Here is a 27,452-nt window from a genome sequence, read left to right as displayed (position 1 = left end):
ATGCTGAGATAAAGTAGTACATATAGCATATAAAGCTACTAATTTTGGACAATGTTGTGAAATTCAAACCTCAAAACCAACATTAAAGTTCCGAGATACATCTTCAGTCAGCATAGACCAATGGCCCTGATGCTGTCCATGTTGTTATAAGATAGCAAATCCTTGCCAAGAGTAACAAACAATATTACAACAACTTTATATATTCATGCAGTTTTCAGCTACCCTGCTGTCAATGCAACAAACTGTTTAATGCAATGTTTTTTTTGCCACTCTTGAATATAAAGTTGCCAAGTCAACACTTGAAATCTATTAAAAAATCCTAGGGTCACTGAGTGAGAAGACAAGTGTCTTCCTCATGGACATTTGAATACTCTACTGTTAGACTTATCAAGATGTTGTCAGCAAGAGACCCATAGCCACACGTGTCAGTGAAATAATTAAAGCAGCCTTACATGCTTCAACAAGAACATAAGAAACAGGAGGAAAAGTGGGATATTTGGCCCCTCAAGCCTGCCTCACCATTCCATCAAGATCATGGCTGATCTGCCTCAGGTAACTGGGAAAAATTAAGGGCTGCAATTGCTGGAGATCAGAGTCGAGAGTGTGGTGCTGGAAAAGTACAGCAGGTCAGGCAGCATCCAAGGAGCAGGAGAATCGATGTTTTAGGCATAAGCCCTTCATTACGTCTGACCTGCCTCAGCCCTCAATTCCTCTTCAGTGTCAGCTCCTCATCACTCTCGAGCTCCTTGATATTTCAAAAATGTATCTACCTTCTTCTTCAATACTTTGAACGATCTCACCTCTACAACTTTCTCGGGGAGAGAATTCCAGACATGCGCTATCCCCTGGGTGAAGAAATTCCTCTGTGTCTTAGTTTGAAACAAGTGTTCTCTTATTCCCTAACTACATCCCTTAGTTTGAAATTCCCTCACTAGTGGAAACATCTTCTCAACACCTACCCTGACAAATCCTCTCAGAATCTTACATGTTTCAATAAGATCACCCTCATTCTTCTCAACTCTAATGAATAAAGACTCAACCTGTTTAGCTTTTCTTGATGAGCGAACCCCTTTAATACAGGATTCAGCCCTCGTGAATCTTTTTTAAACTGCTTCCAGTGCCATTCCATCCTTTTGTTAAATGTGGGGACCAAAACTGTTCACATTACTCCAGGTTCAGCCTCACCAACCCCCTGTACAATTGTAACAAGTAACTGCAGGTCTTATGAAATAAGCGTGTTCTATAGCAAGCACCATGGAACATTATGAGGGGCATGGATAGGATGAATAGCCCAGGTCTTTTCCCCTGATAGGGAAGTCCAAAACTAGAGGCCATGGTAAGAGGGGGCAGATATAAAAGGAACCTAAGGGGCAGCTTTATCATGCAGAGGATGGTATGTGTGCAGAATGAGCTGCCAGAGGAGGTGGTGGAGACTGGTACAATTACAATATTTAAAAGGCACCTGGATGGGTATATGAATAGGAAGGGTTTAGAGGAATATGGGCCAAATGCTGGCAAGTGGGATTAGATTAATTTGCGATGTCTAGTCAGCATGGGCACGTTGGATCAAAAGGTCTGTTTCCATGCTGTATGACTCTATGATATTTGGATAAGTATATGATTAAGAAACACTGGAGGGACATGGGCCAAGTGCAGGCTAGTAGGACTAGTTTAGTTAGGTATTATGGCCAGCATGAACTGGTTGGACCGAAGGGTCTGCTTCCATGTTGTATGACTCTCTGACTCTACTTGTTGGTGCGTCTATGAAAACCCAGCACACTTCTATCACGTACCGGTTGGATAAATATTATATGACTTAACCAACCTGACGAGAACAGGGGTGCTTTGGGCTAGATATCATTTTACATCCCATGTTCCATTCAAGTCACCTGCTCTCCATGCATCCCCATCAAGGGGTAAGAATTATTTAAAGACTCAAAATCTGCTGTTCATAACTACTGTACCATCATTGATTTCAACTATAAATATCCATTATAATCCAGATTCTCACAGGTCAAACTCAAACATTGGCTTAAAGGGGAAAGGCCAGGTTTGTAACTAAATGTCACATTTGTGTGCCAAATGAATCATGAACAGTGCTGGGGAGATCCCCTAAATATGAGCACTCATATTGTAAATAAAAATGTGAAGAACTCAGCATGAGTCATTAATTAATCCTTTTATGGCACATCAAGTGGATAAAGGAGAAAGCAAAATAAAGAGACAGCGAAAGAAGTCACAAATGCCAGGAAAATAGTGGGAAAGCAATTTTCATCCAATTTCAGATTTAATGGAGGGCACATGGCAGGATGTTTCATAATTTGCACATTATTAGTCTACAACAGGGAAATAAGAGAATGTTTGTACTCATATTATATCATGGGACAACAAGTCTATTTTTACCCCTATTTATAGCACTGCATCAGGCCACTCAGCCCAATGGTTTCTTGCTTGGTTATTATCCTCCACAAAATCCTTCTCCTTTCTTACTTCATCTCAGTCTGTCCAAATTCTTATAGGCCTTCCCTTCTCATGTGCTTAACTAGCTTTTCCTTAAATGCATCTGTGAGATTTGTCTCAGCTATTCTGTGTGGTGGGAGGTTCCACATTCTCACGCCTTTTTGAGCAAAGAAGACTTTATTTGAGAAATATGGTAATAAGTGTTTTCCAGAACATTCTCACAGCATGACAGATAACAGACAGGAAGTGAATGTTCACCTCACCTATCTCATTAGGAAACAACAAATCAGTTATAGGAGGAGGCGATGTCATTGCAATAATGTCACTGGACTGGTTATCCAGGACTAGTAATCCAGTAATCCCCACAATGTAATTCCCACAATGGAAGATGGTGAAATTTGAATTCAATAAATAAAAGGCAATCATTCTGCTTCTCTAACATCCTTTAGGGAAGGAAATCAGCTGTCCTTACCTGGTCTGGCCTACATGTGACTCCAGACCCACAGCAATGAACTGCCCTCTGGAGAATTAGTAATGGGTAATAAATGTTGATCTAGATGTCCACATCCAACAAATGAATTTTATAAACTATTCCAGTAATACCTGTACACATGAAAAGTCTGGTATGAAACACAACAGTAGAGTGTCAGAAAGGATTGGCTATTATTAATGTCAAAGGTAAGTCTTTCCCTTTCACCGCAACACTTTTCCTCAGATTCCTTTTCCCATGTCAATCCTATTACTCAGACATGCTGGCTATCCCTCAATCAACTTCTCACCTCTTGGCTTCATCTGTGAGGTAGCTCGAGGGCCAGAGTTATGATGGCTCAGTAGTGAGCACTGCTGCCTCACAGCACCAGGGACCCGGGTTCGATTCCAGCCCTGCGTGACTATCTGTGAGGCGTTTCTTCAGTTTCTTTCCACATCCAAGATTGTGTAGGTTAGGGTGGATTGCCCATAGTGTCCAGGGATGTGCAGGGTGAGTGGATTAGCCATAGGAAATGTGGAATCACAGGGTTAAGGTGCAGGGCTGGGTTTGAGTGGGATGGCCTTTGGAGGGTCAGTGCAGACTTGATAGGCCAAATGGCCTCCTTCCACACTGAAAGGATTACATGATTCTATGTAGGAGTCAAAATTTGGTGCAAACCTGAAGGGATGATGGTGATAACAAAGAGAAGTGTTTTCCAAGAGTCTGTGGGTTAGGTTGTCTTGCAGCCATACAGTAAGGAGCAACATTAGGCCATCCAGCCCCTCAGCTCTGCTCCGTCATTGCCCTGTAGTTCAGTGATAGCACTCTCACGTCACACTCTGAGAACGCAGTGTTCACTCCTCCCTTCAGAGGTTTTGAGAGCATAATCTAGCACCACAGAGTTTGCATTGAGAGGGGCACTGACCTTCAGTTGGGGATTAAACTGAGGTTACATCTACCCTCACAGACAGAAGAAGAGGATCTCAGGTTCTTTCTTTTCTGATGCCCATGGTGAACATTTATTCATTAACCTACCTTACAAAAGCAAGTTATACAGCCAGTATCTGTCCCGGGCCTTGCAGTGCTTCCATTGGCTGCCATATTTCCTGCAGTGAATACTTACAAAGCACTTATTTGGCTGTGAAGCATTTTGGACATGATAGCACCTTTTCATTTTTCATAGCTTGAATTATAATCTCAAATGATTATAATTTTATCCACTGAAGTAATGTGGCAGCCTTAATTCTGAGTATAGTGTCCTATTTCAGACAGCACTGCTTTAGTGTTACCTTGTGCCACATTGTGGGTAGTTTTGTTTCTGAAATCACATCCAGCAGGAACTAAAGTGAAAATCCAAAATAATTTCACATGTGACCCTCTGGAATATGAGGAGACTTGGTCCCTTCACTCTGAACCGTAGTCAGATGATAGACCTCAAAGTGACAGGGCACTTTGCAAATGCACTACAACCCCTCCCAACATCAGAATTTCTGAAGAACGCTGACAATAATCAACTTGCAAAACCATGTCCTTCAAACTTCCACATTTCAATGTCTGACTCCATTTATGAAAATCTATACATTAAATGAAAAATAATGTTGTATCAGTTGACATTCTCACTCATTCAGGTATTTGAGTTTTATGCATTGCTGTATAACCCTACTGTAACCTATCCCTTGCAAGCAGTATTAATCCAGTGTGTGATAGTTTAGTTCAAAGGGTAGATCTCAAACTGGGTGTTTACATCTTTATTGAATAAAGTCTTGTTTATAACAGACCTGCTGAGTTTCTCCAGTGATTTCTGTTTTTGTTTCAGATTTCCAGCATCCACAACTTTTTGTTTGATTTTACCACAGTAAAGTCAGGATTTTCTTATTTGTTCATGGGATGTGATCATTGCTCATCCCTAATAGATGTTGACAAGGTGATGGTGAGCTTCTGCTTTCGTTTGATATGGTGTAGGTACTCCCAAAGTGCTGTTGGGAAAGGAATTCCAAGTGTTTGACTCAACAATAGTCAAGGAATAGCAGCAGCATATTTCCAAGTTAGAATGGTTTGTGGCTTGTTGTGGGGAGAGGATACTTCAATTCCTACCTGCTCCAGAGATGTGTCAGAACAGTCAGAACAGGTTGATTCCAAACATCTACTTCCAAGTGGTGCAGGGAGTGAATATTTAAGGTGGTGGAAGGACTGCTCTGTCCTGAATGATGTCAAAACGTCTTGTGTGTTGCCAGATCTGGACTCATCCAGACAGGCGTACAGTGTGGAAACAGCTATTTGGCCCTACAAGTCCACACCAACCCACCTAAGAATATCTCACCAGAACCATTCCCTTACCCTACTACTCTACATTTCCCCTGACTAATGCACCTTACCTACACATCCCTGAACATTATGGGCAATTTAGTATGGCCAATTCACCTAACCTGCACCTCAACAGATTGTGTGAGGAATCTCATGCAGACATGGGGAGTATGTGCAAACTCCACACAGATAGTGGCCTGAGACTGGAATTGAACCTGGATCTGTGGCACAGTGAGGCAGCAGTGCTAACCACTGAGCTACAATGTCACCCCAACTGAGCCACTGTCTCCCCCACCCCCCCAACTGAGTCACATTCTGACCTTGTGCCTTGTAGATGGTGGACAGGATTTGAGGGCAGTCAAGATGTGAGCTCCCCACGCTGAAGAATTCTAAGCCTCTGGTCAGTTCTTGTAGCCACATTGTTCATATGGTTAGTCCAGGTCAGTTTCTACTCTAATATATTAAGTGGTAGAATCAGAAATGGTAATATCACTGAATGTCAAAGGGTGATGTTAGATCCTCTTTGTTCATGTAGATAATTGAAGAACAGCCCAGAAGCTATAAACTCAAATCCCATCAATGAAATTGCATGAACCTTGTAATTTATGGACTAGCACTAGGAAGAAACAAAGCCACCCACTGTATAAAAACTTAATTGACACAATATTTTATTTATATAGTTCTTTACACAGCCATCAGACATCTCAAAGTACTTCAAAGCCAATTAGGTCTTTGTGAATTGTAGTGTCTGTTATAGTGTAGGAAACGCAGCAGCCAATTTGCATACAGACGGTTCCCACAAGCAACATAACCAGATAATCTCCTTTTGTAATGTTGGTTCAGGGATAAATACTGGCTAAAAATACTAGGAATACATCTATACTTTTCTCCAAACAGTGCCATAGGATCAGGTACACCTACCCAAGCAGGCAAATGGGGCCTTGTCAATGTCTCACTGAGAGGTGGCTCCCTGACAGTGCAGCACTCCCTCAGTACTGCACTAGGAGCATAAGTCTTGATTTCTGTGCATAAAGTTAAAAATCACACAACACTAGGCTAAAATGTAATCATACCGACCTGTAAATAGGAATGATTACTCTGTTTCGGTATGCAAACAAATGGAATGTTTACTTATGTACGGCATGTCCAGTTGTATAGATCAAAATATTTATGAATAAAGTATATTTTTGAAATTAAAAAAAAACACTAGGCTATAGTCCAACAGGCTTATTTGGAAGCACTAGCTTTCAAGGTGCTGCCTCTTCATCAGGTGGTTGTGGAGCAGGACCTGACAACACAGAAATTATAGCAAGAGGATTAGTGTCACAGAGTTGTAATGATATATTAACCAAACAGGTTAAGTCATGCATCTTTTAGGAGGGGATATGTTGTTTTTGGCCCTTTAATATGCAAATTCAAAATCTCCTTTTAAGTTACATTCTCCAGCTACCTTGAGCCAGAACCTTGTGACTTGAAGGTGAGAGAACTACCAACTGTGCTACAGCTGAAACAGAATAACAGCCTCCAGGAAAGGGAAGTTAATCTGATCATGACATATGTTTGACTCCTGACTACACCTTGAAGCAGCACAGCAAGCTCTTCCATTATCAACAATCATTACCAAATACAACTGAAGGTAAAATATCCGACAAGCCCGAGGCATGTTGCGGTTTGCATTTCTTTCCAGATGCTAATTATTCATGAATAGTCAAAACCGTATTATTACAATCACTGGATTTATAAAAGTAATTTTTCTTCCCTAAGGGATGCACTAGTTTAGGTTATAATTAAATGTACATGTGAGTACGTTTATTGCAACAACTAGTTAGTAATAACAAGGTACAGCTAAATAATATTTTTGTTTACTCTCATGTGAAAATGAGAATGGAATGGTTTGCATTTGGAATTGTTAATTCTTCCTGCAGTGTCACATTTACACAGTGCTGTGATTAAGCAACTGTGTCCTGGACAAGCTACAAGAAAATGGAATGTTCACCTGCATGGAACAGCTAATGTTTAGACACAACAACAATACTGGATAAAACCAGGCAGTGGGGTTTGGATTTCAGAGTTGGAAGTCTGTACGTAATTTAAATTTGAATGAACTGCCACCTAGCTATGGCAACCAATTTGGTTTAATCCTTCAAATGGCCACTTTAAAGTGTTTCTCTTCATACTGGATTAAACCGCTACCATAGCAACTGTATCTGCACCACTCCAAACTCAAAATGTTGGGCAAACAAAGAGAAAGAATCAAAATGCATCACCAGAAATCAAAAATGAAAGCAAAATACATTAGCCAATTGTTTAGGAAGGGATATTTGGGATTTGGTGTGAAGTGTATGGTTTAGTGGAAAAGTCCTTCTCGTAGCTGTGCTAATTGTAAAAGGAATGAATGATCTTGTTTGATAAAGTATAAGCAATCCCTCCCGTCGACAGCATTTATCACATCCTTCACAAATACCAGAAAAGAGCCTTCCAGCAAATGGACGGGCAGAATAGCAAGGAGCAAAGCAAAACTGCTTTCATAACACTTTTTCAGGTTAATACAGAAATAAGTAAATAACAGAGACAGAGAAGGAAAGAGACACAACGTGATGGGAATTGAGAGGTCGGAATATGACAAGAGGCAGGTTTGGAAAAAGATTTTTAAAATAAAATCAAGGAAGTTGGAATTCCTGTCATAAATGATGAGGTGGAGAATTGGACACAAGGCAATATAGCAAAGGGTGTAATGCGGGACATAACGCTGGTGGACGTCATAAGAGTTACTTTGTTGCCTTTTTAGCATGTAGCTCTGTTACATTTAAATTAAACTGTAGTACTGAGGAGTGGGCTGGTGGAGTTTGATTTTGACAAATGTGAGGTGTTGCATTTTGGTAAGACAAATCAGGGCAGTACTTACTCAGTGAATGATAGGGCCCTGGGGAGCATTGTTGAACAAAGGGACCTAGGAGTGCAGGTGCATGGTTCCTTGAACGTGGAGATACAGGTCAACAGGGTGGTGAAGATGGTGTTTGGCACTTGCCTTTATTGGTCAGTGCATTGACTATAGGAATTGGCATGTCATGTTATGGTTGTACAGGACATTGGTGAGGCCACTTTTGGAATACTGCGTTCAATTCTGGTCTCCCTGCTATAGAAAATCTGTCGTTTAAATTTCAAAAGGTTTAAAAAAGATTTACTGGGATGTTGCCAGGAATTGAGCTACAGAGAGAGGCTGGACAGGCTGAGTCTATTTTCCCTGGTGCATCAGAGGTTGAGGGGTGACCTTATAGAGGTCTACAAAATCATAAGGGGCATGAATAGGGTGAATAGCCAAGGGTCTTTCCCAGGAGAGTTCAAAACTAGAGGCCATGGGCTTAAGATGAAAGGGGAAAGATTTAAAAGGGACCTGAGGGGTAACATTTTCACACCGAGAGTAATGTGTGCATGGAATGAGCTGCCGGTGGAAGTATTGGAGGCAGGTACAATTGCAACATTTGAAAGGCATCTGGATGGGTACAGATAGGAAGGGTTTAGAGGGATATGGGCCAATTGCTGGCATTAGGACTAGATTAATTTAGAATATCTGGTCAGCATGGACGAGTTGGTCTGTTTCTGAGCTGCACAACTTTATGACTTGGTTAAAATTAAGGAGCCAAATATAAAGTTTCCTTGAGTGATAGAAAAGGAATTATATTACTTACTGAACCCAAGAAGAAGAATAAAATGTGACGTCAAATACACACACAAACACATGTATGAAATTTAAAAAGTATGTTTTTGGTGCAAAAAAGGGCAAGAATATGCATCATTTTAAAAAGTCTTTGGAGTCCTTGAGATGTTATATTTTAACCTGACAGCTGTGACAAAATTTGTAATATCTTGAGTTTCTGGTGCATAGATTTTTCCCCATTTGCCATGCGCTGTTTGTCACAAGGCTAAGGGAGAGGCAGAGGTATAGAGTTATCGAGTCATAAATCTTCCTGTTCCTGTTCCCATCCAGAAGCCTTTTAAATGTTGTAACTGTACCCACCTGCACCACCTCATCTCATCCCAGTTCTGTGTTACAAACCAATTTTTCTTCTCTGTTTTGCCCAAAAGCTGTTTTCCTAAATACAGTTTCATTGTGTATTCCCATGTCTAGGATGATTGTTTTCTTCAAGTTGGAAAATATTCATGAAAATTTCAACTAAATATGTGAAACTTCCAGAAACACGTACATGAAAGATGGCGGATGAATATTTCTTCTCACCTGAGTTTTGTTGCATTTAGATAAAACTTTGGTTTTAGCTGAAACCATCTTTGTTTATCTCACATTGGTTTAATAAGGCTGGCTCAGAGTCAAAATGTGTGTTGCTGGAAAAGCGCAGCAGGTCAAGCAGCATCCGTGGAGCAGGAGAGTTGATGTTTCGAGCATAAGCCTCTCATCAGGAATGTTGTAATTGTACCCACCTACACCACCTCCTCTCATCCCAGTTCTGTGTACAAACCCAGTTTCCTTCTCAAAATTGTCAGGTGGTCAATCCTAAGGCAGTGTTTTCTCCTTTTTTAAAAAAAACATTTTAGTCCATGAAGAGTCTCAGATATTAAAATCAGATGAAGGCAGTTGAAAATTGATCAGTCATTGTTTTACTTCTATCTTGATAGCAGATACATCTAAGCAGTTTATTAATGATAATGCTTCAAAATGCTCAGAAAATTGATAAACTATGTATCCTTCCTTAATGATTTCAAGGAAGTTGTAAAATAAACCCAAGTGCATATCAGAGACCAGAGGCAACAATAGCAATATTAGGTGATCTGATCACCTGATTTGATTTGATTGATTGTCACATGTACAGAAGTGAAAAGCTTTGTGAGCAGTATAGACAGATCACTGTATGTAAGGACATACAGATCATGGGGTGTTTAGACAGAGTGAAGCAAAGGAGGTGCATGAAACAAGATCAGCATTAACAAGATCAATATTATATGTTAAGTCCATTAATCAGTCTAATAACAGCAGGGAAAAAAGCTGTTCACGTTTCTATATCTTCTGCCTGGTGGAAGAGGTTGGAAGAGAGTAATACTGGGGTGTAATAGGTCTTTGATGATGTTGGCAGCCTTTCCATGGCATCATGTGGTGTATGGACGGGAGATGGCCTGGGCTGTGCACACAACCTTCTGTAGTTTCTTACAGCCCTGGGCAGCGCAGTTGTGCACCCGGACAGTATGTTTTCCACAGTCATCGTTTGACACAGCTAAACAGGTCAAAGGACTTTTGTACAGGACTGTGATTTTTAATATACTGTCCTCATAAAATTATCTTAATTCTATCTTGATCCTCTTCCCCATCAATATATTTCCAACGGCCAGCCACATTGTCTCTGGTGAAGGCAAATTGCAGATGCTGGAAATTTGAAATAAATCAGAAATTGCTGGAGAAACTCAACAGATCTGGCAGCATCTGTGCAGAGAAAAACAGAATTAATGTTAGGAGCTGGATATGAGTCGTCAGATCTGCCAGAATCTGAGTTTCTCCAGCACTTCCTGATTTTATCACAGCCTTTAAATTAGATTGGTCAAATAGTGTAACCTAAAAGCAAATCATATTATCGTGAAGGGTTTAGTTTAGAAAAAGTCATTTTCAGTTCAGGATGTTTCCGAGTTAATGGTAGTTCTGCTTGGCCTGGGACTATCAGAAGTGTTTGCAATGTTGGCTCCATCAGGAAATGAAAATGTGTTGCTGGAAAAGCGCAGCAGGTCAGGCAGCATCCAAGGAGCAGGAGAGTCGACGTTTCGAATTCCTGAAGAAGGGCTCATGTCCGAAACGTCGATTCTCCTGCTCCTTGGATGCTGCCTGACCTGCTGCCCTTTTCCAGCAACACATTTTCAGCTCTGATCTCCAGCATCTGCAGTCCTCACTTTCTACATCAGGAATTGTCCATCAGGGATGTGAAACACAAGAAAAAAGTTAAAACTCTTGGGGCTGTACTCAGTCTGTGTAGGACAAAAGAGAGAAGCCAGCAGGATTGTGACTAGGTCCGGTTTGCTGTCATTAGTCTCCGTTAAAGAGTGAGTTTGCCCCTTGATTTCTTCTTAAACCAGATAAGGCTCGTGTTTCCCTGTAAACTATTTGTTTGTGCATGTGCAGGAGACGTACATATTAAAAAAATGGAGTACATCTCCAATATTACTGCTTTTACAGATTATAAACTTCCGATCATGGCTTACACATTTCCTGAGCCCATCTCCATCCAATCATATGTGCATAGTTCGCATTCCAAGTTTGTACACGTGACTGTATCATCCAATCACATAACTACATATTGAGATCTCAACCAGTTATTAACCTCCTCTGTCTACCTTCCCTTCTCAACCTGAAACAAAGTCCTGTTTGTTGGAGCAATGAGCCCACCCTAATGAGTGTGGATGATAGCGGGACGTGAAAGAAGTGGGTTCAAATATTTTTAACCAACCTGTTTAGACATATTAGTCCACACTAGGAGAAAGTGAGGACTGCAGCTTAGTGTCCGGAGTGTGGTGCTGGAAAAGCACAACAAGTCAAGAAGCCCTTCATCAGGAATGACCTGAAATAATCAGCAAGAAAACAGCCTCATTCCTGATGAAGGGCTAGTGCCCGAAACGTCGGTTCTCCTGCTCCTCGGATGCTGCCTGACCTGCTGTGCTTTTCCAGCAACACTCTCTCGGTATTAGTACACACCCCTGGAGTGGGTGGGACTTGAACCCATGTTTCTAGTCCGATCACAAGGTTTAATATCCCCCATTCCAAATGATGTTTCCAAATCACAGGTTGTGATCTCCAGCTGCGTGTTTGAAAGTTATTCATTGTAATTGGCATATGTATATTTGGAAACCATTGAAATCTAGATGTTAGAAACTGAATTGGAAATACTGTGCATTTTGAGGGGCCTTTTCAACGGAGCCGTGCTTAATATTTAAAGTTGCGTGGATTTTGCAGCAAAAAAAAATCGAACCGTCTCAGCACAAGAATTTGGAACTATGTACCTCTTTGAATCGTAACTGCAGCTCTGTCTCGGTGTTGGCCAGCTCGGTGAGGCGGGGGTCAGGGTGACGTTGCTTTCAGAGGCTGGGAGGTGGTGCTGTTCTGTATTGGCTCCTGTTTTCCCGTCTCCCCACTCGCCTTTGGAGTATCGACAGTGAACACAGTCTCATCCCGGAGACTGTGGAGGGAAGCTGACCGGCTGGTAGACCGGTGCTGAGCCGTTCCCAGGCTAAAAGCCCAGTGAAGGTGGATATAGAATGGCACCTCAGCAGAAGCAGGTAAAATAAATATTAAAACTATTAATAAACGAGAGAGGGAGAAATAGAGAGGGCGAAGTTCAGTCCGAGTATTAAACCATGGTGTCTTAAAGAGACACTAATCCATGTCAATATTACACACCGGACCGGGGATGGAAAATTACCCTGAAATCATCGAGGTCACCAAATATCTCTTAGAAAAATTTCCACTGGGCTCCAACATCATTTATTTTGTTGAGCAAGTTGGGAGGCGAGATGTAAAGTGAAGATGGAAGTGAAAATGCAGCCGCTTTTGGGTTTTTTTGTAATTTTTAATATATTTGTGACTGCGACACTCTGCTGCATTGTGAACCGAGCCAGTCAATAATCCGAGTTTGAGGAGAGATGGGTTGCTTTTGTAAATATTTACTGCTTTTAATGAATATAGTCAGCAGCTCGGAGCATCAGTGGGGGAGCTGGGGGAGGCTGATTCCCTCGCGGAGTCTCCCACTATTCGAAAGCATTCAACACATCATAATAGTCCCTTGCAATTTAACAAAAAAAAATCAACAATGTCAATCTCCCGGTCACAAGTTCCAGTTGAAGTACACGGCCGTGGGATGGGGAATGTGTGTGTGCATCATTGCATATTAAAGCATTTCGATCAGCAAAAGGGTTCCAGTCAAAACGGCCCGGAAAACCTGGTGAAACTAACAGTCTCCATTCAGTGTGTAGGAAGTGTTACCACGGTGACCTGCTACACTGCAGCTACATTTCCTTTTACTGTACTCCCGAGTTCCAACGTCAGGGGGGGAATTGGCCTCTGCCTGCTTCATCTGCAAACCATTAAGGCTAGAAACTGTGTGGAATAATGATACTGGGGAAGTTTAAACCAACATGGTGTGCCTGGTGCTGTGCCCGCCTCTTGTACCGTCTTGGTAGCATTTTGAGTCGGTTAATTGGTTCCTAACTGGGAAGTTGGCTGTCTCCCTGCGCGCGCACACACTTTTGTTTTTAAAAAGTGTGCAAATGCTGTCTGTTGTACGTGGCGAGTATTTTGTGTAATCTTTATGTAGCTGTAAACCCTACGTGAGTGTTGTCTTTCATGTGTGTTCAGAAGCTGCAGTTGATCAAATGTTTGTAATACATCAGCTTTGAACACTTTCCGAGGTCAGTTTCTGCACCGTCTCAATCAGGGAATGGATCCCAATCTCTGGAATTCTGGACAGAATACTGAGAAGCATCACACGTGTCTTGAGCCTAGCTCCAGGTTGGAGAGAGGGAGGGAGGGATAGGTAGGTGTACAGTAGCAGACGTCATTTGCTATGGAGCCCTGCCCTTTCTCTTCTCCACCCCCCACAGGACAAGTTGGGCATACTGTTTGTGCATTCATCAGGATTGTGTCTTGAGAACTTGTGATAATGGATGAAGGGACCAGAGTAGTGTGTGTGCTTTTGTGTATGTGTGTGTGCGTGCTTCCCCTGCACCAATTTACCTCAGCAATAATGTACCAAATAGACGTTCTTCTTGATGTTCCAAGTATGACTGAATACTGTAGTGGCTTCTTATCCATCCGTGGGCTCCAAGCATTGACACTGAGGCTGGGATTTATAACTAACACTGTGTCAGGTGATGGTGGTGAATTTGCTGCAGTCCATGTGTAAAAGGTACTTTTGCAATGCTGTTCGGAATGGAGCTGCAGGATTCTCAGTGAGTGAAAATGTTAACAATACATCGTGATTCCAAGTCATGATGATGTGTGACTCTGAGTGAAATGTGCAGGGACAATCTCCTTGAGCATCTCCGACCCATGGTCTTCTAGGTACTGTGTCAAATCACCCTGGTCGGTTGTGAATCTGGTAGATGGACACACTGCTGCTACTGAGCTTCGATAGCAGAGGGGACTAGTGTTTACGGGAGATGGATGGGGTGCCAGTCATAGTCTGCTTTGCTCTGGATGAGGTTGAGGTTTTTAATCTTGGAGCTGTACTTATCCAGGCAAGTAGATTAATCACCATCACAAACCTTGGAGCCAGGACGCCAGGGTTCAAATCCTACCTGTTCCAGAGGTGTGTAATAATATTACTGAACGGGTTGATTGGAAAATAGGTTTTAAAAAGAAGTGTACCTTGGAATATTTTTTAAAAGGATTGGTGAAATAATTAAGGAGAATGAGGAGCCATGAAAGTAATGACATTATTGGAGAAGGTTCTTGATTCAGAAAACCACTAAATCAAATCAAAATGGGTGGAGTTTAGGCAGGACTAGTGTCATACTCCACTAGTGGGTGGAGTTTCCATGTCATCTGACAGTTACATTGTTAGAGCATTAGACAAAAACATATTGGAGCTTAGAGCAAAGACAGTGTAATAATTGTGGTCCACTTTAATCATCTTTTGACTGGAAAAGGTGGTCTAAAAGTTGAGTTGTAGAATGATTTTGTGACAGTTTCCTGGAGCAATATGAAATGGAAGCAACTGGAGATAACATTATTTTAGAGATAATTTGCACGTCTAATAAGGCAAGATTAATCAGTAATCTCATTGTATCCACTGGGATATAGTGATCATAATACAACTGAGTTCAATTTAAGTTTCATAGCAAAGTCAAAATCACCATACAAACAAGGATCTTAAAATTAAACAAAGGCAATTACTTGAGTGCAGAGGGAGAGTCAGCTAAGATTGACCTGGCTGTAGATTAGAAGGTATTTTATTGGATAGATGTTAAAGATGCAGTTTTACGTCAATGATCCCAAAGCAGACATTTTCAGCAATTCAGCCAGAACATTGTCAAGGGCTATTACCTTTGGACTGTATCTGCACACTCAGATGTTTATTGATAGCTGGAGGACCAGACCAAATTAGCTGAAGACTGGCATCTGTGATGTTGGGATCCTTACGAGGAGACACAGATGAATCATCTACTCCAGGTGGTTGGAAATACTTTAGCCATGACTTTTACACTCTGATATCTCTCTGACATTCAGGATAGACATGTTCATAGAACCCCCTCCTTTGGTTAGTTACTTAACTGTCCACCATTAATCGCCACTAGTACAGCTGCAGAGATTTGTTCTGATCTGTTGTCTGTGGGATTGCTTGGCCCTGTCTATCAGAGGGAGGTGATGGACTAGCGGGGTCATTGCTAGACAATTAATCCAGAGAGCTGCGTAATGTTCTGGGGACCTGGGTTCAAATCTTACATTCAATAAAATCCTAAGATTGAGTCTCTGATGATGACCATGAAAGCATTGTTGTTGGGGGAGAGGAGGGGGTGTAGAGGTGTGGTAGAGGGAATATGTCTGCTTCATCACTGCCCGTTAGGGAAGGAAATGGCCATCCTTACCTGGTCTGATGGGCATGTGACGCCAGACCCACAGCAATATGGTTCACTCTTAACCTCTATGCTCTGGACAACTTGGGATGGGCAGTAAATGTAGGTCTAGCCTTTGACACCCACAGATTGCAAATATATTACAAAAAATGCTGTTTCTACTATTTAGCCCTCCTTTCCAGGCTGCTACAAATTTTTATTGATGTTTGGTGCTGCCTTGATATACAGCCACAGTGAACCAGGATTGGTCTCCTGGTTAGATACTCACAGTGGAGTGGTATAATGTGGGCCACAAGATTGTGGTCTGGGCAGGAGTACACTTGTGTTGCTGCTGGTGGCCCACACAGCCTTGTAATTGCCCTGCTTTGCACATTGGAGTGTGCCCTCTGTGAGGACATAGCTTCTATCTCCACAAGGACTCTAGCCTCTGTTGATGAATACTGTCAATCCCAGATATACCTACAAGAGGGCAGTTGTTGAGGACAAGGTCTGGTTGGTATTTCTGATGATCTGTTTTTTTTCCCTGCCCCCTACAGGCCTAGTTGGCAGGTTTATCCTTCAGAACCCCGAGCTGTATCAATGGTGTGGTTCCTGAGCCACCCTTAGTGATGGTCATTGAGATTCTGCCCTTTCACCCAGTGTAGAAGATGTTCTTTGCTGTCCTCAGTGCTGCTTCTAAATTGGTGTCAACACAACTGGGAAAGGACACTACATTGTAATTAGCATGAAGATCCTTTGCTCATATTTTGATCTAATCTCATGAAAAGTTTGGGAGTGTGGAGTCAATGTTGAGGACCCCCAACGATGCGCTCTCTCAACTGCATGCAACTGTTACTCACCGCAAGGTTTGTCATTGCTCATGCTGCTGGGACAGGACAGACCAAGCACTGGTGGAGGAGGAGGAGTCTGGCACATGGTGCAGCTATCTATGTAAGAGATGTTGCTTCACTATTTCTGTGGGACAGTTCTCCCAGTTTTGACAAGGCTCCAGCTGTTGGTGAAATGGACTTGGTTTGACTGGGTTTGGCATGTCTTGTGTCCTGTGCCCAAGTCAGAGTGAGATGGCTAGTCTGTTTCCTGCAGTGGCTTAGTACAACTGTGCGGCTTCCTGGGCCATATCATTGGCCAGTTCAGAGTCAACCACAGCACTGTGGCTCTGGAATCCTGAAGGCCACAGAATGTAAGTAAGGCAAATTTCCAACTATAATGGGCATTCATGCATCATACGGGTTATTTTATGACAATTTTGTAGCTTCACTGTCACCATTATTAACCATTTTAAAAAAAACTCCAGATTTATTCAATAGATTTAATTTTAAATTGTTAGATTCTGATTTGAATTCATGTTGTCATTATTCTGGATTCAGTAACACAGCCACTGTGCTTATACCTGGGAGCTTTAATTGTACATAGAGCTATTCGCATTCTTGAAAAATGTTACTCAGTTATTTGATATTTAATTCATGTTAGATGCTCGGAATGGAATTTTATTCCAATACAAAGCCAAGCAACAGGAGTGGACCATTCACTTGCCTTGAGTCTGTTCAGCTGTTCGCTTAGATCATTGCTGATCTATATCTTAATTCCTGCTTCCCTCCCCCACAGTTCAACACTGTCAATTTCCTTATCTAATTAAAATTTAATTTTAACTGGTTCCAAAATGAAAGCTGCCCTGAATCAGTTCTGAATGTCACAAATTTGTAGGAGGGTGTCTGTTCATTTTACAATAAAATGTGCTTCAGTGTTGTTTCTATTTATTCATGGAATGTGGGCACTGTTGACTGGACCAGCATTTGTTGCCTGTCTCTTATTGCCATTGAGCTATATGGCTTAAGGAGCATTCCAGAGTGTAGTTAAGAATTAACCACATTGCTGTGGGTTAGGAGTTACATGTAGTCCAGTCTGGGTAAGGATGGCAGATTTCTTTCCCTAGCGGGCATCCAGAAAATCAGATGGAATGTTATGATCGTTACATGATCATCATTTGGTTAGTTTTTAATTTCAGATTTTTTTTCTTAAAGACTGAATTAGAGTTTCACCATCTGCCATGGTAGAATTCAAACCCTTGTCCTCTGAGTCTCACTGTGGATTACTAGCCCAGCCATATTCACTCTTCCTCATGCCAGGTATAAAAGCAACCTTTCAAAATGTTTCAGTCAAACCAGTGTATTTTATGGCATTTTGAGGGAGATTGAATGGAAACATAAACCAAACAGCACTAGTTCGAATTATTGCTGCTCTGTGTATCATGATAACCACATCTGTTTCTGAGCTCTAGTATATCATGATGTATTGCTATTTCGTAATCTTTTAGAGTTTAGAATCCTACAGGTGAATGATGTTGAAAGAGGCTATTTGACCGTTTGTGCCTCTAACCTATTCAAATGTTATAATATGCATTACACAGCAGGTGGACTGCAGCGGTTCAAGAAGGCAGCTCCCCACCACCTTCACAAGGGCAACTAGGGACGGGCAATGAATACTGACCAGTCAGCAACACCCACAAGGGAATTGTTTTTGAAACTTTCTATAGTCATGTCATTCCAAAGGGAGTTTAATTTATTTCATTATCTTATTCATTAAGTGCACTGCGTTAAGTTCGCTGGTTTGGTTAGATTTTTTTTCCCTTTTCATATTGTTACCATCGAAGGTCACTTCATTTTTCAACAGCTTCAGTTTCCCCAAAATGCTGTTGTGACGACCAGTTTTCACCCTCCTGTGTCACAACGAGCCAGGGTGGATTTTGCTCATGTATATCTGTTGTTACATCTTTCTCATATGTGAGAGTAATACAGTGGGAGCTGATAGTGTTACACTACGAGTTAAAACACATTTGCTCACCCATTTATATCTGGCACAAAATCCGCACTTTGGTCAAAATCTAAATGTTGAACAGAAGTGTGGCAGATGCTTAGTTTTGGAAAATTATTTCTCAGTATTAATGTGCTGTTTTTATGATGAATTGGTTGTATTTGTCAATTAGTTTAATCACTCGTGATATTATAGATTAACGTTTAACTGAATCAGAAATTTGCGTTCTTGTATCCTATCTAGTGCCTGTTATTACCTGCCCAACATTCAACCCTTTTATTAGCAACTAAGTTGAAAATGGAAAATAACAAAGTATTACCTGAGGTTAGATCTCTTAACACTGTCCTTCCCTTTTTGTTAACTATTCAGCACTTAAAATTAAATCATTTGGATCTGACTGGACTAAGTTGTGGCTTTCAGAATCAAACCAGGGACTTTCTGCGACTTCAGCAGGGATTCCACTGTTAGCTGATTCAGGAGATATGTGTAATCTCTATTGCTGACGTTCCACTGTCAGCTCCTGTGCTGGGAAGTAGGAGGATGATGTTAATTAAATTTGTGGGCACCCAATTTCAGCAACTCAGCACGCTGAACAAATTGGGCTGAATATGTTAAGAGGCCATTCATTCATGTCCAGTGATCTAATGCTACAGCCCTAGAGATGTTCCTATTGTATTAAAATGGATTCCGATAAATAAATACTTACATCCAAAATCTGGTTTTCTTTCCCCCCTCCCTCCCCCCACATTTTGGTGTGTGTGTGTTTTTAATCCCTTAAAGTGAGATTAGAAGTGTTAGAAAAGATGGTTTTGCATTCCTAGCAGAATTAAGTCTGGCAAAGGTATGATCAAGATCAGACTCCCAGCACAGCCCCCTTACTTCAATCACGTATGCTTCCACGCATCAGTGGGACACAGTTGTTGTGGACAAATGCATAGTTACAGGGTTGTGGTCATGTAATTCCTGTGAATCTTGTGTCAACAGGATTATAACGGATCTAACGGATGCTATTTCTGTGGCTGGGAGCTGCTTCTGAGAAGAGCCATGGTGCCAGTCTCTATTTCCAGCTCTGAAATATGCTATTGTCAGAGAAACGATGGCTGGCGTAGGTCAACACAAAAAATGGATATATGCATTGCAGGGAAACGTGACCTCTCCAGTGTCAAAGAAGCACTAATACTGCCCCCTGTGTATGCACAGTCAGCCTTCTTCCAGCAGTTTGTGTGTGTGTGAGAGAACAACTGCATCCTCATTTTGGACCTTCAGTTAATTGAGAACTGTCCCAAATCAGCTGCATCGTTTGGAGGATTCAGATTGATACTTGTGGTCCAAGTACAATGGGGGGAGCAGAATGAATAAGGCAGATACTAAAAGCAGCATTTGCATCTTTGACTCCCCTTTGTATCATAGCCATTCCACTGGGCTTTGTTTGAAGCCACTTTGTGGCAGGGTGTGAAATAAATTGGAATATAAAGAATGGGTTGAGTTCGCAACGTTGAACTCAATTGTTATTATAAGCAGGAATGAAATTTGCCAACATGTGTTGTATGGCTTGTTTTATAATTGCAGGATCTTTTGGCCTTTGACCCTGTATGATCCCATCAGGACTCCATTTTGTTTTTGTCCTGGGGTAGTATCTGGAGAACATTGATTCCCCAAGGAGGTTAGTTTTGTTTTGATTTGAATATATTGCATGTCTTTATATTTCTGTCCTTAATGCAGACCCAAATGCATTTGTTTTCTTAGTAAAGCATTGGTGCCATTACAATGTCACACAAAGGAACTCCTACTGACCATTGTGCATCTGAGAGATGGCAAATACTGAAACTGCTCTGATAAATCCAGCCCATTCAGGTGCAGTGCGGCGAGGTTCTGCATTGTTCAGAAGTGTGGGAAGAACATTAGACATTTTTCTGGAATCTACATGCCTTTGGATTGAAGGAAGAAATTCCTTTTGGTTCTGGTCCCAAGAAAATCAGAAAAGAACTTTCGCATTTTGACTCAATTATTTTTGTGGCTGTATGAGTGATGCTGGACAGAAGGATGTTGGTGAACAACCATTAGGTTCTAGGTGCCATGATTGATGTCTGGAATGGACTCGATGACAAGTTGGTCTATATAGCACTCCGATAAATGGCTGTTTGATTGAGGTTTTGGTGAATTCAGTTGCATGATTGTGAGAATGAGGTTTGTTTGAAATAAATGGTGGCCAGGGCACTGAGGAACACCCAGCTCTTCAAAACTAATACAATAACTGATCATGTCTATCGGAGCAGACACATGGTGGTCTCTGTGTAATGTTGCATCCAAAATAAAGCCCTGTATAAAGCAGCCATGATGTTATTGAATGAGAGGGCAGGCTTGAGGAAAACTAATGTCGTTGTCGTTGTCGTCCTCCACGTCCTGCTCCTCCTTCCTATTTCCGATGTTCTTCTGCAGCACTCCCTCAGCCAATGTCAGCCTAGATTATATATTCAGGCTCTGGAATCCTCTATTCCCCTTGGTCCCTTGAGCAAGGTGCTGGAACAAACTCAAGTGAATGTGATCGGAGTTGAATGTCTTGAGGAGTGAGAGGATGAAAACAAGAAGAGATTTATTTGAAAAAAAGCTAGGGAAGTTGTGTCATTATGGCTGAGTCATAGAGATGTACAGCACGGAAACAGACCCTTGTGTCCAACTTGTCCGTGCCAACCAGATATCCTAACCCAATCTCGTCCCATCTGCCAGCACCTGGCCCACATCCCTCCAAACCCTTCCCATCCAGATGCCTTTTAAATGTTGCAGTTGTACCAGCCTCCACCACTTCCTCTGGCAGCTTATTCCATACACGTACCACCCTTTGCATGAAAAAGTTGCCCCTTAGGTCTATTTTTATATCTTTTCCCTCTCACCCTAAACCTATGCCCTCTAGTTCTGGACTCCCCCACCCCAGGGAAAAGACTTTGTCTATTTATACTATCTGTGCCCCTCATAATTTTATAAACTTCTATAAGGTCACCCCTCAGCCTCCACTCCAGAGAAAACCGCCCAGCCTGTTCAGCCTCTCCCTGTAGCTCAGATCCTCCAACCCTGGCAACATCCTTGTAAATCTCTTCTGAACCCTTTCAAGTTTTACAACATCTTTCCGATAGGAAGGAGACTAAAATTGCACGTAATATTCCAACAGTGGCCTAATCAATGTCCTGTACAGCCGCAACATGACCTCCCAACTCCTGTACTCAATACTCTGACCAATAAAGGAAAGCATACCAAACGCCGCCTTCACTATCCTATCTACCTGCGACTCCACTTTCAAGGAGCTATGAACTTGCACTCCAAGGTCTCTTTGTTCAGAAACAGTCCCTAGGACCTTACCATTAAGTGTATAAGTCCTGCTAAGATTTGCTTTCCCAAAATGCACCTCGCATTTATCTGAATTAAACTCTATCTGCCACTTCTCAGCCCATTGGCCCATCTGATCGAGCTGCTGTTATAATCTGAGGTAACCCTCTTCGCTGTCCACTGCACCTTCAATTTTGGGGTCATCAGGAAACTTACTAACTATACCTCTTATTTTCACATCCAAATCATTTATATAAATGATGAAACGTAGTGGAGCCAGCACCAATCCTTGTGGCACTCCACTTGTCACAGGCCTCTAGTTTGAAAAACAACCCTCCACCACCACCCTCTGTCTTCTGCCTTTTGAGCCAGTTCTGTATCCAAATGGCTAGTTCTCCCTGTATTCCATGAGATCTAACCTTGCTCACCAGTCTCCCATGGGGAACCTTATTGAACGCCTTACTGAAGTCCATATAGGTGACATCTACTGCTCATCAATCCTCTTTGTTACTTCAAAAAACTCAATCAAGTTTGTGAGACATGATTTCCCACACATAAAGGCAAAAGTGAGGACTACAGATGCTGGAAATCAGAGTCTAAATTAGAGTGGTGCTGGAAAATCAACGCGCCTCAGAACTCTTCAACCCTTCCCGCACACAAAGCCATGTTGACTATCCCTAATCAGTCCTTGCCTTTCCAAATGCATGTCCCTCAGGATTCCCTCCAACAACTTGCCCACCACTGAGGTCAGGCTCACTGGCCTATGGTTCCCTGGCTTGTCCTTACCACCCTTCTTTAACAGTGGCACTATATTAGCCAACCTCCAGTCTTCCGGCACCTCACATGTGACTATTAATGATACAAATATTTCAGTAAGAGGCCCAGCAATCACTTCTCTAGCTTCCACTAGAGTTCCAGGGGACACCTGATCAGGTCCTGGTTTCTATCTTGTCTTTGGGTGACCAAGGATTTTAGGTATAGGTGTTTACCTCAAATACTGACTACAAAGTGACATCCCAGTACAATCCTGAGGGAGGTTTGTATTGCTTGAGGTGTTGCCTCTTGTAAGAGATGTTAATTTAAGGCTCAATCTTTCTCTCTGCTCAGCTTGATGGAGCTGATCCAGTTGCACTATTTTGAAGAATGACACGGGAGTTGTACCCGGTGTCTTAGCCTATATTTATTCGTTCATCAACTGAAGAATGAGGGAGCATTTAGGATCGGGTCCAGGCCATTCAGCCCTTTTGAATCTGTTCTACTGTTCATTAGGATCATGGGTGATCAGGTTGTGGTCTCTGCTGCAGCCCTTGCTGATTGCACCCATAACGCCTACCTTTCTTTTTGGTCAAAGATCTATCTAAGTCACCCTTGAATAAATTTCAAGATCCAATCTTCACCGCCTTCTAGAGAAAAGAATTCCACACTCAAACAGCCCTCCCAGAGGAAAACAAAACTTTTTAAATGTTCTTCAAAAGGAAGACCTCTTATGATCCCTGGTTTTAATCTCATTCAAACATTCAATCCCTCAGGAGCTTCAATACTTCAGTCAGGTCAGCTCTCATTCTTTTCAACTCCATAGGGGTATAATGCCAATCCAGTCAACCTTTCATCATAAAGTAAGTCCATTATCCAAGGAATGAATCATGTAAACCTTCTGTTATTTCCATCTGTGAAAGTGGAGGCATGGCACATTTCCCTGCCCCTTCCCTCGTAATTTTCAGATTTCACAAACTGTGCAGGAATTTGCTTCAATGGGACATCGACAAATTGGGCAAATAGACAGAACTGGCAGACGAATTTCGATGTAGAGAAAAATGTGAGGTAGTGCATTTTGCTAGAAGAAACTGGGAGAGATAATACAGGCTCAACAGTACAACTTTGTGGGAAGCACAGGAGTAGATAATTCTATATGTTGGCAGCATCCATATTTCATTGTTCAGTAGACAAGGTGGGAGAGAGTTTTAATCTTTGAATATTCAATCTGCTGATACTTTGTCACTAGAAGTATTCCAGGAGCAGAGGGACCTTGGCGTTCAGGTACACAATTCTCTGAAGGTGCCAAGCGAGTTGACACAGTGTTTAAAAAGTCTTGTAGGATCCTTGGCTTTATAAATAGAGACACATAAGAGCAAGGAATTAATGGTCCACCTCTACAAATCATTGTTCAGACCACATTTGGTGTATGTGTTCAGTTCTGGATGCCTTATTTAAGGAAGGATGTTAAAGCCCTGGAGAGAATTAATTGGAGTTTTACTAGAACTGATACCTGGAATGAGGATTTTAGATTAGGAAATAATAGAGAAGTTAGGCTTATTCTCCTTGGGGGAGGTGGGTACTGCAGATGCTGGAGATTAGAGTCAAGATTAGAGTGGTGCTGGAAAAGCACAGCAGGTCAGGCAGCAAACGAGGAGCAGGAAAATCAATGTTTCGGGCAAAAGCCCTTCATCAGGCACCTTCTTTTCCTGCTCCTCAGATGTTGCCTGACCTGCTGTGCTTTTCCTGCACCACTCTAATCTTGACTCTTATTCTCCTTGGAGCAGAGGAGTTTAAGAGGTAATCTTCTTGAGGTGTTCAAAATTATGAACAATGTTGAAAGGGCAAAGAGGAGATTCCGTTTGCACTAGTTGGTATGTCAGTAACTAAGGGTCACGATTTCCAGATTGTCAGCAAGAGAGCAAGGAGTGAGATGAAGAGAGACTTCTTTGTGCAGAGAATTGTTAGGATTTGGGATGCACTGCTTGGGAGAGTGTCGGAGGTGGATGACATGTGCCGTTTCATAAGAGAATTGGATATATATTGAAAGTGATGAATATGGGGCTAGTTGGGTAGCTCTTTCCACAGCCAGTACAGAGACAGTGGGTTGAATGGCCTCTTTCTGTACTTAAAATTTTATGATTCTTTGTACATCACAAGTTCCATTTCTTATGGATTTGACACCGGTCTCTCACACTTTGCACAGATGTAGTTTAACTGGATTTTGGAAATGACCGTGTCTGTCCTCCACCAGAGCTAGTTACTGTTGGGTTCATTTTAATCAGACCTGAGGCCAGTGGCATGTGGGGATTATTAATGTATAACCTGGAAAGGGTTAATAGAGGTCGACAGCACAGAAAGAGGCCCTTTGACCCATTGGGTCTGCACCGATCAAAATTCCGCTAATCCCAGTATTATGATGATTTCCAATTTCCTAAATGAATGCCAGGGGAATCAGTTTGGGGTTATTGCTGAATGCCAGCTGGGTGGAAATTAAATCTTTGCAAAGAGTTATTGGGATCGCTCAAGGAGAAATGGGTTTTCTAAATCAATCCCTACAGTGTGGAAACAGGTCCTTCGGCCCAACCAGTCCACATCGATCCTTCAAAGAGTAACCCACCTAGGCCCATTTCCCTCTGACTAATGCACCTAATACTATGGGCAATTTATCATAGCCAATTCACCTAACTTGCACATCTTTGGACTGTGGGAGGTAACCGGAGCACCCAGAAGAAACTTGCACAGACACGGGGAGAATGTGCAAACTCCACACAGATGGTCACCTGAGGCTGGAATTGAACCTGGCACCTTGGCACTGAGGCAGCAGTGCTAACCACTGAGTCACCATGCCACCCAAATGTTATGGAAGTAGAATACATCTGTGCTGGAATGGCAAACAAAATGTCACATTTCTGGCTGATGTATCTTTTTCAGTATAGTTGCCTCATCAAAAGACATCCAGCAGGGTTCCCTTTGGTTTTAACTCGGTGCATACTCAGTCAGGTATGTATCTGCAGTTGTGAGATATCTAAACTGGAGTACGTCCAGTGACAAACAGAGCATAGCGATTTTCAGAGATTAAAACACTCTCCCACCTCTTGTCTACTGAACAATGAAATGTGAATGCTCCCTATGTGCAGAATTATCTGGAACTTTGTCCTTTGTAACTCTCTGTATAAGGAAATTGAACTTTGCAGAAGACATTGGTTACAGCTCTGTTGAGGAGCTTGGTTTAGTTCAGTTGACTGGATGGTTGGTTTACAAAGCCGTGTGATGCTGACTGTGTGGGTTCAATTCCCACACTGGCTAAGGATACCATGAAAGACTCCATTTCTCAACCTCTCCCCTTGCCTGAATTGTGGTGACTCTAGTTAAATTGCTACCAGTCATCCCTCTGTAATGAGGGGGCAGCCTGTTGTCGGGTAGACTACGATGACATGACTTGCAAATGAAAGCAGTGGGCCTTAAATTAATTTAGGAAAAGTCTTGACAATGGAGCTGTTGGTCAGAAATAAAATATGCTGAAGGGAAACTTTTTAAAAAAATTATTCAAATCAAACGCTAGACTTGTGGCAAGTTTCAGTTGTGAATAGAGATAAATCTTATTCATTTTTATCACGTTTCTTTGCCAGTTTGTTCCTGAAAACTGGAAACTCTAAAATATGTGAAAATGGAAAGGGACAGGTCAGTTATTTGAAGCTGGCTATACCTACAACACGCAGAATCCATTCGGCCCATCTTATATGTGCTAGTTCTTGATTTGACTTTGTCCACTCGGAATTTCTGTTAACACAAATTACATATTGAAAGACAGAGAGTTGGTTGAATTATTCCTCAATTTGCATTTTTTTAACTTGGCTGAGTCAAAACTCACTTCCTAACAGCGCTGTGGGTGTACCTACTTCACTCACTGTCTGCAGTAATGTAAGAAGGACCTTCATTTGTTTTTTGTTCACTCACAGAATGAGGGTATCCTTGGCTGGGCCAGCATTTATTGTCCACCCCTAACTGCCCAGAGGGCAGTTAAGAATCAACTACATTGCTGTAGATCTGGAGTCACATGTAGGCCGGGCCATTTAAGGATGGCAGGTTTCCTTACCCAAAGGACACGAGTCAACCAGATGGGTTTTTCAACATTGAACAGTAGATGAATGTCATCATTAGCCAAAAGCAGTTAGGAATGGCAACAAATGTTGGCACATCCCATCAAAGAATATGTTTTTTAAGTTATGCTTTTAAAAGTCTTAAGATCTACTCAGTAGTCAAGAATCCCATTTCTACTGTTTGTCAAAAGCACAGACATTGAAAAAAGAAATGGAAGAATTAGCAGACACTTTCAGCTAGATGTCCTTGACTGTCATTATTTAGTGCACTAGATATAGTGGTGTCAAGAAATAGCTGACAGAATTGGATACTGCCGCAATGTGCCGCAAAGCTAGCTGCGTCTCTGACCAAGCTGTCCCAATGCAGCATCTACCCAACAAAGTGGAGATTTTGTTCACGTATATCCTGTCCTTTAAAAGCAGGAAAAACCCAATCAGGCCAGTTAGTGTCCCGTCGGTCTCCTCGCGGCTGTCAGTAAATTCATGGAAGATGTCGGCAGTGCTATCCAGCAGCAACAACCCCGCTCCCCAAAACCCAGCTTGAGACCCTGACCCCGCTACAGCCCAGTACCAAATGTGAATAAAGGAGCGGAACTTGAGATGAACCGCACGAGATGGGGGAGATACTAAACAAGTATTTTGCATCAGTGTTGACTGGAAAAGGATAT

General features: G+C 42.0%; 1 protein-coding gene and 1 long non-coding RNA gene across 7 annotated transcripts in view; one reads left to right on the top strand and one right to left on the bottom strand.

Annotated features, from left to right (window-relative positions):
- Positions 1-5,898: 5,898 nt before the first annotated feature.
- On the bottom strand, positions 5,899-12,292 carry LOC132830453 (uncharacterized). 2 transcript variants are annotated; one of them, XR_009646373.1, is made up of 3 exons: positions 12,227-12,292; positions 9,471-9,761; positions 5,899-6,521 (listed from the first exon to the last, which is right to left on the bottom strand). It is a non-coding gene; the product is annotated as an uncharacterized LOC132830453 (long non-coding RNA). The 2 variants fall into 2 exon arrangements; XR_009646372.1 differs by lacking the exon at positions 12,227-12,292 and adding an exon at positions 11,677-11,853.
- Positions 6,843-27,452, top strand: part of dusp14 (dual specificity phosphatase 14) — a 41,932-nt gene continuing 21,322 nt past the window's right edge. For 2 of the 5 annotated variants that reach the window (XM_060848158.1, XM_060848159.1), the window contains exon 1: positions 11,594-12,502. The gene's annotated coding sequence lies outside the window, so the exon portion shown is untranslated. Of the gene's footprint in view, positions 6,870-11,593; positions 12,503-20,187; positions 20,271-27,452 lie in introns of those variants that run through there. The other 3 variants (XM_060848160.1, XM_060848163.1, XM_060848161.1) reach the window with 3 other exon arrangements.

This window comes from Hemiscyllium ocellatum, chromosome 31 (assembly GCF_020745735.1).
Source record: "Hemiscyllium ocellatum isolate sHemOce1 chromosome 31, sHemOce1.pat.X.cur, whole genome shotgun sequence".
NCBI lineage: Eukaryota > Metazoa > Chordata > Chondrichthyes > Orectolobiformes > Hemiscylliidae > Hemiscyllium > Hemiscyllium ocellatum.
The sequence above is the reverse complement of the archived record's forward strand: the minus strand, read 5'-3'. Positions and strand labels throughout refer to the sequence as shown.